This window comes from Haliotis rubra, unplaced genomic scaffold (assembly GCF_003918875.1).
Source record: "Haliotis rubra isolate DU_JTF1 unplaced genomic scaffold, ASM391887v1 Scf650, whole genome shotgun sequence".
NCBI lineage: Eukaryota > Metazoa > Mollusca > Gastropoda > Lepetellida > Haliotidae > Haliotis > Haliotis rubra.
Genome location: NW_025767358.1, coordinates 409,917 through 422,681, shown reverse-complemented (window position 1 = coordinate 422,681; position 12,765 = coordinate 409,917). Strand labels below are relative to the sequence as shown.

Genomic DNA, 12,765 nt, shown 5'->3' with positions numbered 1-12,765 from the left:
CGTGACCAATAAGCGACGGCTTGGGTTTCCTGTACAGGGAACAAGTGATGAGGTTCCTGTCAGATTGTGGTAGGATTACTGTCTTTTACTATAAACAGTCCATGCTGGGTAATATTGCCTGTAGATAGGACAGTAAAGGTACTATCTGTTCAAACAATCTCATGTAACACGCCAGTTGGTAATGTCAGTGTTGTTAGAAGATTACAGGTGGACTGTTAGGCGTGTAAGCAAAATAGGTCTCTCCTGCTCTGATGACAGTCTATTGATTTGTTTATTTGTTGTTTATTTTGAGGTTGTTGGTTATTTTTGTTTTATTTATTTATTTTTCTATTTTATTTATTTTATTTTTGGTGGGAAGGGGTTTGTTTTGTTTTGTCTTTGTTGTTTTTTGTATTTTGCTTAAGGTCTGCTTTGGGGTTGTTTTTTTGCATTTTGCATTTTGATTAAACAACAGTGTTTTTTTTTGTTTATTTGTTGTTTATTTTTGTTGTTTGTATTGCTGTGTTTTTATTTCATTTCTCACCTGCTCTGATGAACAACAGTGGTTTTTTTTGTTTATTTGTTGTTTATTTGGGGGTGTTTTTGCTTTGTTGTTTTTTTCCATTTTGTCTTTTGTGTGTTGGCACTCTTTCTACCTACACCTATATACATGGAGGCATCAAAGAAATACTCTGTACAATATAATATTTTCAGGAATTTCAATGAAAGTGTCTTCTTTTAGATATTGGTAGCATACATTTATGAACTTAGATTGTTTGCGTCTGTGCCCTTAATGGGGATTGAAGTAATGTACAAATGGTTTCCCTGGAGGGTTGGTAAGATCACATCTTTCAGAATGTAATTAGATCCTGCTGAATTTTGCTGAATCAGTGTTTGTTTTTAATTTCCGCAATACCATACCAGGCAGCTTCTGTAGGCCTCATGGCCTGGTTGTTCCTCGTTTGTGAGTGAGTGAGTGAGTTTGGTTTTACGCCGCTTTTAGCAATATTCCAGCAACATCACGGCGGGGGACACCAGAAATGGGCTTCACACATTGTACCCATGTGGGGAATCGAACCCGGGTCTTCGGCGTGACGAGCGAACGCCTTAACCACTAGGCTACCCCACCGCCCCTCCTCGTTTGTGACAATGGACACCAAAGTGCTTACAACATCGTGTTTCTACTGTAGGTTATACATACGAATAATATATCTTTGCAATAATGTGTATGTGAAAGTCGGTCTCGGCAGTGAGGTCATATGTCAAAATATTGTACTCACTCAAACTCACACTCACACTCATTCTCAGACTCACACAGAGCTACATGCTATTCTAAAAGCAATCCATGTCGACGTGGTGTTGACGTAAAGAACCATCACGCTTTGCTATTGCTCCGAACCGGTTGCGGCCTTCAAAAAGAGAGGGGAGAGCACCAAACATGAGGAAGACCTTCAACTGCAAGCACTAAGGAAAGTGACCATAAAATAGTAACACACAATACTACGAATTTATACGTCCGAAAAGAAGTGCCTTTGTTGTCAAGTCCATCATGAAACATATCAATGATATTGGAATCCTTGATACACAGAACAGCATAATTTGATTTTCTTTAGGTGTTTGGCCAATATTACAAGTACTTAGTTATACTCCGTTTGTCAAAGTGTGTCAGTGTACATGGCGTGATAAGGATGACTCAACACAGGTTCAATGGAAACATTCCAGGTTTTCCAGCTTGCAGTATAATACACGTCATTTTGAGGCAAATTCAAGGCAAGTTCAACTTTGTTTATTCACGTCTTTAGGCCGTTGGCCCATATACATGTACATTGCAATACATAATTCTTACATAATATTTAGAATAGTTACACAGTCAATGGTGTTTGCCTTCCTTTGAGGCTATGAAACATATATTTACATACTTTGAGCATTAGTGTATCATTGTCGGTTATCATGAGTCACTTAAACGTGAAGATATTCGGATTATTACAAAAATATAATGGAAAATATAATTTTCCTAAGTCATTATAATGTTCACCATTCATTTTTCATGTCTAAATCACACAAAGTAGACATATTCGTAGACAATAATCAACATTCGACCATCTGCCTTCATTTAGTTCAACCTTAGTAAACCAGATCTTAATCTTGTATACACATCAGTGATTTTATTGAACGATTTGTAACCACTCAACCATTGACCTATTCGACAATCACTGATTCACCCACCCAATGAATATACGTCCATTCGATTGAATCAGATGAGTTTATTGAAAGATTTGTACCCGCTGATGCACCTTGGGTTCACAGCTATCAACTAGAGACTACACAACAGTGAAATCAGAGTAAATATCAAACATCCGTAGAAGCCATGTCTACTTCATCAGCTGAGGAGGATGCGTTCCGGGATTCCAAGGAACTCCTCTGAAATGGGTAGCCCATCAAATGGCAATCACGCAATTCTGTTCAGGCAAATATGTGACAATAATATGGATGCAGAACTTGCCTGTTGTCATTCCAACAATGCATGACTGTAGCTTTGAACATTCTCCCTACTGCCCAGGGGCGGTGGGGTTGCCGAGTGGTTAAAGTGTTCGTTCGTCACGCCGAAGACCCAGGTTCGATTCCCCACATGGGCACAATGTGTGAAGCCCGTTTCTGGTGTCCCTTGCCGTTATATTGCTGGAATATTTCTAAAACCAGCGTAAAACCATACTCACTCACTCACTCAACCCAGAATCTGCACATCCAGATGTTCAACGCTTCCCAAGCTTGAACACCGCGTTTCTGGGTTTTTCCTTGCCCCTTCGTCATTCAGCTGAAGAAGAGGCAACAAAAGAGCCCAGAAACCTTGTGTATACAACAAAGAAGAGGTGGACATCCATACTGTTTTGTCTTATACTTGAATACCAACTTCTATATGCCTCTCAAGAACCTTCAGTATATTGATATACCAATGACAAATTGAAAATGAGCTGTGCATAACAGCATACCAATGACGACACCACACTGAACTCGAGAGGTCACCAGAGAGCAATCAATCACTGGCACATTGGAGAAATCGAGAGTTCAACCATATTCCCCACATTAAAAGTCCCATGATGGTTTATTCTAACGATGCCTCTTTATAAAAAACGCAGTCCCTTTTCAGCCCATTGGTTTTGGACAAGGGTTGTCAATAACGCGCCCGCTGTCCACTCAGCAAGGCAATTAATGAAAGGAGCCTAATTCAGTCTGCTGTCTGTTTAAAGGCTTGCGTTGAAGACTGGAAGCAATATATCAACCTAATTGTAATTCTGAGCTGTATTCAGACACTATTTTACTACCCTTAAATTGAATTTATGTTTTTAGCTATATTATGCATACACCTTATCATACGTTCAAGGACCGCCTCCGTGGTGTAGTGGTTAAAGCGTCCGCCCGGAGAGCGGTAGGTCGCGGGTTCAATCCCCGACCGCGTCATACCAAAAGATTTTAAAATATGGTACTTGTTGGTCCCTGCCTGGCGCTCGGCATTAATGGGTACAACAAGGACTGGTCGGCTCGGAGTCAGTATAATGTGTCTGAGTGGGGTATTCATGCTTCACTGCGGCATGGTATCTCAGTGGGCTAGCACTAGAAAACCAGCTTCAGTCTGGGCTAGTACAAGCAGCCGCACATACACATACACACGCATGCACGTCGTCATATAAGCGAAATATTTTCAAGCACGACGTTAAACCCAATTTCACCTCACCTCACCTCACCTCACCTCATACGTTCAAGAAATGGTACAGTTTAGATGGTACAGTCGCTGGTTGTATATGTCTCTCAGAAGAAGAATTGCAATTAGAATTGTTAGATCCAGAAATTTCCTTTTATAACGAGACATGGTTTTCCCAGAGGCAATGACGTCACAAAAATTGGTGTATCAACTAAAGTGAGTGAGTGAGTGAGTATGGCTTTACGTCACTGTTAGCAATATTCCAGCAATATCACGGCGGGGGACACCAGAAATAGGCTTCACAATTGTACCCATTTGGGGAATCGAACCCGGACTTCGGCGTGACGAGCGAACGCCTTAACCTCTAGGCTACCCTACCTCCCCCAACTAAAGCGTAAAAGTAAAACCATTGATGATTTGAAAAAAGTAAAATATAGTCTCTGCATATTTGCAACCCTCTGATACTACATGTTGGAATCCTTTCTTAGCCCTGAGTTTGATCCTTGATACTAACCACAGGAGGGGTTTGAGGGGCGGTGCGGTGCGGTAGCCTAGTGGTTAAAGCGTTCGCTCGTCAGGTTGAAGATCCTGGTTCGATGCCCCACGCGAGTACAATGTGTGAAGCCCATTTCTGGCGTCCCCCGTCTTGACATTGCTAAAACAGGCGTAAAACTTACTCACTCATCCTGGTTTGAAATTATTTAGAATCTAAAACATGCATCTTTTTGGGGGACCCTCACTCATTTAAGCTGACAGGCTGAGATGTAACAGGAATTATAATTGACAGCAGCCGTGAATGCAACCCTCTCGCCATCCTTGCTACATTAAAGAGGTAACCTACAGATTGATAGGACGAGTTAGAGGTACTATCTGTTCTCCGTGTCGTTTCATATCCGTCAATATGCTCACGGCTGTTTCTTTAACTTGTAAATGTGTTTGGCAACTGTCCCTTGGCCACAGTTAATTCGAATTGTGGGCATGCTTTTAGAGACATTGTAGAAGACATCCAAAAGAGCTGATTCTCACTTTTGGAAAAAATGCATCTGCCAGCCGCAGCCTTTGATTCAATGCTGTCAGTTTTTGAGAAATTCGTCAGCCCTGATTGCAATTCGCTGACAAAGATGGAGGACATGAGGAAACGATTTTTGACATTTAACGGAACTTTTAACAGTGACCTCAGTAGTGACATCATTTATAATGTCATCTATTTTCGTAACGAGGCTGAGAGAAAATTTATATGAGGTGAGGTGAAATTGGGTTTTACGTCGTGCTTGAGAATATTTCGCTCATATGACGACGTGCATGCGTGTGTATGTGTATGTGCGGCTGCTTGTACTAGCCCAGACTGAAGCTGGTTTTATAGTGCTAGCCCACTGAGATATCATGCCGCAGTGAAGCATGAATACCCCACTCAGACACATTATACTGACTCCGAGCCGACCAGTCCTTGTTGTACCCATGAATGCCGAGCGCCAGGCAGGGACCAACAAGAACCATATTTTAACGTCTTTTGGTATGACGCGGTCGGGGATTGAACCCGCGATCTTCTGCTCTCCGGGCGGACGCTCTAACCACTAGACCACGGAGGCTGTCTTATAATACCAGAGTTCCTATTAGTACCCTATACGATATAGGTCATTACATATCTATTAACTAATTCTACTTTATCACATGACTGGGGGCTATAGTTGTCAAATATTACACTTATTACATATAATTAAACACTCTTTAATGAATGGGTGAATGAGTCTGAGTTAAAGCAGCTTTATTCCTGTTGCCTCACGCGTGTCTTCTAGATGTGGGAGGTACCCGTGAAGATCCGGGTTGGAATCGGTCTTCAGCAACCCATGCCTGTCGTAAAAGGTAAATGAAGGGATCGGGTGGTCAAACTCGCCGACTTGGTTGACACATGTCATCGTATCCCAATTAATACGATGCTCATGATGTTGGTCACTGGATTGTCTGGTCCATGCTCGATGATTTACAGACTACCGTCATATAGCTGGAATATTGATGAGTGCTTCGTTAAAGAGCAAACAAACGGAGAAAGAGTAAAGCCCGTAAGTTTTAGATATTTACGTACCATTTTGGTGCTACCCACGTGTACGGGTTAGGTGCTGGTGAAACTGGAAACACAGGCAACACGAACCATCTTTTGTTTTTGACACACAGAAGAGACGAAGATCTGCACCGCGAGATACAGAACCTGAATCCCGAGCCCCCGAAATACTTGCGGGGTGATCCTAACAGATGTTTGGTTACACATCGACGTGAAGACTTATTGTCGGAGTTTGTATGTTTGTTGTTTAAAGCTACACACAACAATATTCCAGCTATATAGCACGGCCAGTAAATAATCGAATCTGGACCCGAAAATCTAGTGATCAACAGCAATCGATCTACGCAATTGGGATACGATGACATGTGTAAACCAAATCACCGAGCCTGCCAACCCGATCCCGTTAGTCGACTCTTAAGACGGCTGCTGAAGACCAATTCTAACCCGGATCTTCACCGGTACGCATTGTTGTGTTTATTGTACTTCACGGGCACCTTCATATTTGTTGAGGATATATTACCCTAGATGGCCGAGGATGCCACCATAACTGTACATAAAGTTAGCAAGGTTAAAACTCTTAACGCCTCACTCCCACTTTTCTGGAAAGATGTAAACCATATGATTGATGCAACTGCTGTATCCACGATTATAGTGATGCGGTACACGTGATTACTGACATCCTCCCATGAAGTCGACAGACGCTGCCAATATTCCTGAAACAAGACAGTGCTGGAAACAGACTGGTAATGGTTCTGCTAGGTAAATGTCCGATGCGATCGTTCCTCTAACAACAAGACTCGGGGCGATGGGGCGGCTTAATGGCTAACGTGTTCGTTCGTCACGCCGAAGCTCCGGGTTCTATTCTCTATGGTTACATGGGTACAATGTGTGAAACCCATTTCTGGATTGGATAACGTACGTAACTATTGATGCATAAGAGATGTGTCTGCTTGTGAGGGTTATGTCACTATTGCAGTATCTACCCAGGTGTGTCTGCTTGTGAGGGTTATGTCACTATTGCTGTATCTACCATGGTGAGTCTGCTTGTGAGGGTTATGTCACTATTGCTGTATCTACCCCGGTGAGTCTGCTTGTGAGGGTTATGTCACTATTGCTGTATCTACCCAGGCGTGTCTGCTTGTGAGGGTTATGTCACTATTGCTGTATCTACCATGGTGTGTCTGCTTGTGGGGGTTATGTCACTATTGCTGTATCTACCCAGGTGTGTCTGCTTGTGAGGGTTATGTCACTATTTCTATATCTACCCCGGCGTGTCTGCTTGTGAGGGTTATGTCACTATTGCTGTATCTACCCAGGTGTGTCTGCTTGTGAGGGTTATGTCTCTATTGCTGTATCTACCCAGATGAGTCTGCTTGTGAGGGTTATGTCACTATTGCTGTATCTACCCAGGTGTGTCTGCTTGTGAGGATTACGCCACCATTGCTGTACCTACCCAGGTGAGTCTGCTTGTGAGAGTTATGTCACTATTGCTGTATCTACCCAGGTGTGTCTGCTTGTGAGGGTTATGTCACTATTGCTGTATCTACCCTGGTGTGTCTGCTTGGGTAGAATACTTTGGTATTGTAGTGAGTGAGTTCGGTTGTACGCCGCAGTCAGCAATATTCCAGCTATATGGCGGCGGTCTGTAAATAATCGAATCTGGACCAGACAGACCAGTGATCAACAGCTTGACCATCGATCTGCGCAACTGGGAACCGATGACATGTGTCAACCAAGTCAGCGAGCCTGACCACCCGATCCCGTTAGTCGCCTCTTACGACAAGCATGGGTTACTGAAGATCAATATTCTCGGGTAGTATAAGAGAAGTGTCTGCTTGTAAGGATTACGTCACTATTGTTGTATCTACCCAGGTGTGTCTGCTTGAGTAGAATACTTTGGTATTGTAACATCCTAGGTGTGTCCTGGATAGAGTACGTCACTTTTGTTATATCTGACAGATGTGTCTGATGTAACAGAATACGTCCCATCTTCCACCATGGGGGCAGTGAGACTATTCTTAAGCATATCGGGGCGGTGGGGTAGCCAGGGTTCAATCCCCTACATGGGTACAATGTGTGAAGCCCATTTCGCTGTGATATTGCTGGAATATTGCTAAAGTGGCGTAAAAATAAACTCACTCATTCACTATCTCAGATTACATAATGCAGCGTGTCCTGATATAAGTAGTTGATTACGTACACCACAGACTCAGTCGGACACCTAATGTCTTAAACTATTACGACCAACATCTGGCGCAGATATTACCATCGTGACTTAGTCACAGATATCAGGTATATTGTGTGACCAAGCGCGCGGTAATTACTTAATGATTACAGTTACCGGTGCGTGTGTAATGACAGCTTTCGGTGAATGTGGATTGATTTTCATGAAGTACTTACCTGAGTGTGCAGGCATCTAAATATTTTAGTACACAAGGCTCAGCCTGTCGCGTTGTCTGGCTACCGGTGAGAGTAATTAACAAGCGTATACATTGCCATGTCGTTAGAGTGGATCACGTTGTGTCGGAAATCAATTCCTAGGATTACTGTCTGCATAATTTAAAAGGGGATTACTTCGTAAACGTGACTCCAGATTTTATTAAGAGCGTTACAGACAGGATTAACCCCGGCTCGCTTATATATCTGTTAATTTTAGTACCTTTACTCTGTCGGAGAAAAATCACTTATCTGCACTCATATCTGCAAAAATATCGTCCTTATTGACAACTGTTGGAATATTTCAAAGCACAAGGTTCCACATCTGACCGTACCATAAACGTACTTTTCAGTGATGATGTTGATGATGATGATGATGATGTTGATGACGATGATGATGATGATGATGATGATGACTGACTGAGTTTGGTTTTACGCCGCTTTTAGCAATATTCCAGCAACATCACGGCAGGGGACACCTGATGATGATGATGAAGATGATGATGATGATGATGATGATGAGGTCAGGTGTTAGAACTTAAGCGTTTCATACCCAACCGTTTGAACCCGTTACAAACACACCCAAAAATACAAATCAATTGTCCACAGTCAAAACAGGGAAGTGCATCAAACGCGATTGCTGTCATTAATGCGTCACAGTTTTCAAAATCAGATTTCATCCTGAAATTCTACCCGGCTATATCGTGCACTTTACAAGTTACTAAAAATGTTTCGTTTCTCGATTATCCATTTGATATTGATGACAGTTTGTGAGGTGTGACTTTTTCCTAGATCGTGTGAATCTATGAATGTGTTCTGGGTACAGGGCTAAACAGGTATTCTATCCCTATTTCTGACATATAGACAATATCATCAGGCTTCTGTCATCATTATCACAACAAAGTTCTTGATAAATGTCGGTCTTGTGTTTGAGTGTATTTATGGTAGAATGTCATTGATTGTATCTGTCGCTTCACATGTCCGTGTTCAGTAAACCATGCTGAAATCCATCCTCCCAATCTCCATCTCCTAGTGTATACACGTCATTTCATCGGCCAGCTCACCCATCCATCCATGCTTGTCGTAAGAGGCGACTATCGGGATCGGGTTGTCAGACTCGCTGACTTGGTTGACACATGTCATCGGTTCCCAATATGCGCAGATCGATGCTCATGTCGTTGATCACTGGATTGTCTGATCCAGACTCGATTATTTACAGACCGCCGCCATATAGCTAGAATATTGCTGAGTGTGGCGTAAAACTAAACTCACTCACTCACTCACCCATCTATCCTTCCATCTGTCTATATCCCCGTCTGTACATCCATCATTCCATCTTCTAGAGTACACCGCCCATTCATCATCCATACATCCTTCCGTCTTTATTCCCGTCTATGCATCCTTCATTCCATCTTCTTGTGTCTATTTCCCCGTCCATTCATCCTTCATTCATCGTCCCTATCATCCATCTAATAGTATATACCCATCCATTAATTGATCCATCTATCCTTCCATTTGTCTGTAGCCCCGTCTATTCACCCATCCATCTACTAGTGTATAGCCGCGTATTTATCAACTGGCCGGTCCATCCTCCCATCCATCTATCCACATCCCAGTTTATTTATCATCCATCCTTCCATCCTCCCATCCATCTATCCACATCCCAGTCTATTTATCCACCCATCCATCCATCCTTCCATCCATCTATCCACATCCCAGTCTATTCATCCATCCATCCATCCATCCATCTTTCCACATCCCATTCTATTTATCCACTCATCCATCCATCCATCCTTCCATCCATCTATCCACATCCCAGTCTATTTATCCATCCATCCATCCTTCCTTCCATCCATCTATCTATCCACATCCCAGTCTATTTATCCATCCATCCTTCCATCCATCCATCTATCCACATCCCAGTCTATTCATCCATCCATCTATCCACATCCCAGTCTATTTATCCACCCATCCATCCTTCCATCCATCTATCCACATCCCAGTCTATTTATCCATCCATCCATCCATCAATTACGCCACACATCTGTAGCCAGCACGGCCTGTACAAACCCTCCTGGACGGTTCAGGGGCACCGTGTTCCTGATCGGCGTTGCGTGAGCTAGTTATAATGTGTTCGCCCAAAGCGTTATCACATACCTCGTGATCAGCTGAGCCCAATAACAAGGCTGATGAAATCCCCCGGGTCCCTTTATTGCTAAACAGTAATATCAGTAGAAGCTGCTCTCATGTTGGACCGGAGAGGGAGTCGTTGCAGTGAGTCAGATAACAACGCTCCGGGCTATCTGTGCAGTGGCTGAAGACGTCGACAGCCAGCACGGACGGTCTCCTCTACAGCTCTGTGCCCTGACACTCCAGGCTGTGATTACTGACGGACGTCGTACTTAAGGTAGCTGGAGATATTGGAAAGCCTTCGAGACACTGCAAATGATGAGGATTTAAACGCTGTAGGTTCATGTTGAGAGCGCGTTATTGGATTCAGAGCCTCACGGTGCGGTAGGACCGGATTGTCTCGTTGAAGGTAGGGGCTGGATGTATTCATGTAAAGCCATGTTTACCATCATCATATTACTGTTGCCATTTCCATACTTCAGTAGTTCTTTCTGTATCTGGTTTATTGCGATGTTTTTACAGACTGTTTGAGAACAACTTGAGGTAATCATTTGAATACTCCGATTGCTGGAGTGAGTAAGTGAGTAAGTTTAGTTTTACTCCACTTTTATCAATATTCCAGCAATATCACGGCTAGGGACACCAGAACATACTGCTGGATGTTTGGGGGCATATAAAGAATATGCTGCGAAACTACATGGTATTAGTTTCGGTATGTTAACAATGTTTAAATAACCTAAAGGAATTGGTAAAATTCCTCGGACGATGCAGTGATTCGCGTTAAATCTGTATAACACATCTGGACAAAGCAGCGCATGTCACCTGATTTGTATGAGGTAATTAACTTTATAAATATTTTGTCTAAATACAGCTATATTTTCAACTGAAATATTCCCCATATTATTTTCCATGGAATAGTTGCAAAGAAACAGATTTGGCAACTTTCTGTAGACGTTTTGATACTTTGGATGTGTTTTCGTTTTTCACATATATCTGGATATAAATATGAATGACGACTTTTCCAAAGGACGAGATACTGATTACATGACATTGAAGCTGACGCTTGTAAGTGTATGTAAACGACACAGTTGATAGTCCTACCAGAGGTGTCCTCATGAAGTGACTGACAAACTACATGGACAGTTCTTTGGTTTTGGACCCGTGAAGACCCGGGTTAGAATTGATCTTCAGTAACCCATGCTTGTCGTAAGAGACGACTAACGGGATCGGGTGGTCAGGCTAACTGACATGGTTGACACATGCCATCGGTTCCCAATTGCGCAGTTCGATGCTCATGCTGTTGATCACTGGATTGTCTGGTCCAGATTCGATTATTCACAGACCGCTGCCATACAGCTGGAAAATTGCTGTGTGCGGCGACAAAATAAACTCACTCACTCACTCTTTGGTTTTGATGCAGATAATCAGAAGAGAAACCAGACAGCGCACACGTGCGAAGATAAAAATCAAAGGTTACTTATTTTTCTCGTGGAAACGGGTCGATTATACAACCTTGGTTACAAGGTCCGTTCATGGCGAAGGCTGTTAGAATTGAATTTCCCACATGGGTTCAATGTGCATGTATGTGAATAAAGCCAAACCTGTATGTCCGATCCATACCACTGCTCGTGGGTGTAAATAAATTCTTCGACCTGAATCAAGATTCTCCTGACATGACTTATCTATACTACCCTCAAAGGTTTAGACTCACTAGTGTAAATGTAGCCACTTACTTCAGTCAACTGTTCTAAACTAGATTTTGCAAAATATTCCATAATATTTAAAGGTACTGTTTGTACTGATGTACGTTGTTGATATCTCCGATATGTTTACACAGCGAACGTTATAACCAATCGAACTCGGCCCTGTGGGTCACCGGAGGTTGGTAGACTCATACATAAGAAGCATCCAAGTTCCAAGACTCCTAAAAGTTTTGACACAGACATGTTTCCATGTTTTGCCGTATTTGTACATGTGTATTAATCAAACACTGCACAAACGACAACAAAACATATGTGTCAACAGGCACTGTTAGCGACTCTTGTCCACAGAAAAGGTTACCATACTACTAGTATATCTATTTGATCGTCACAAACATTTATACAGTATATGAAATCAACGAATATGGGTTTTTTTACAAGATGTATCATTTGAAGTTCATATGTTTGAAAAGAATGAAATATGAAATCATGAAAGAACTTTACTGTTTAAATACTGCTTCTATAGTTTAAAGGAACTTTAGGCAAAAACTAATTTTTGTTTCTTGAATAAACATCAAATGTTTCGTAGACTGGCGCAATGGTCCATTTCAGAAGTCAACTGACACACTAAGTATCAAGAAATGTGTCTGGTTTTCTTGATAATATTCGTGTTTTGTGAAATGGCCGACATAAAACATACATATTTACATTGCATTAAATCCAAAGCTTGAAGCGATATGTTACATCGGACGATGGAACAG

General features: G+C 42.3%; 1 protein-coding gene across 3 annotated transcripts in view; it reads left to right on the top strand.

Annotated features, from left to right (window-relative positions):
• Positions 1-12,765, top strand: part of LOC124257174 — a 50,026-nt gene that overhangs the window by 21,372 nt on the left and 15,889 nt on the right. The window contains exon 1 of one of the 3 annotated variants that reach the window (XM_046691195.1): positions 10,405-10,581. The exons of 1 other annotated variant lie outside the window; for it this stretch is intronic. The gene's annotated coding sequence lies outside the window, so the exon portion shown is untranslated. Of the gene's footprint in view, positions 1-10,404; positions 10,714-12,765 lie in introns of those variants that run through there. One more of the 3 variants, XM_046691193.1, reaches the window with a different exon arrangement.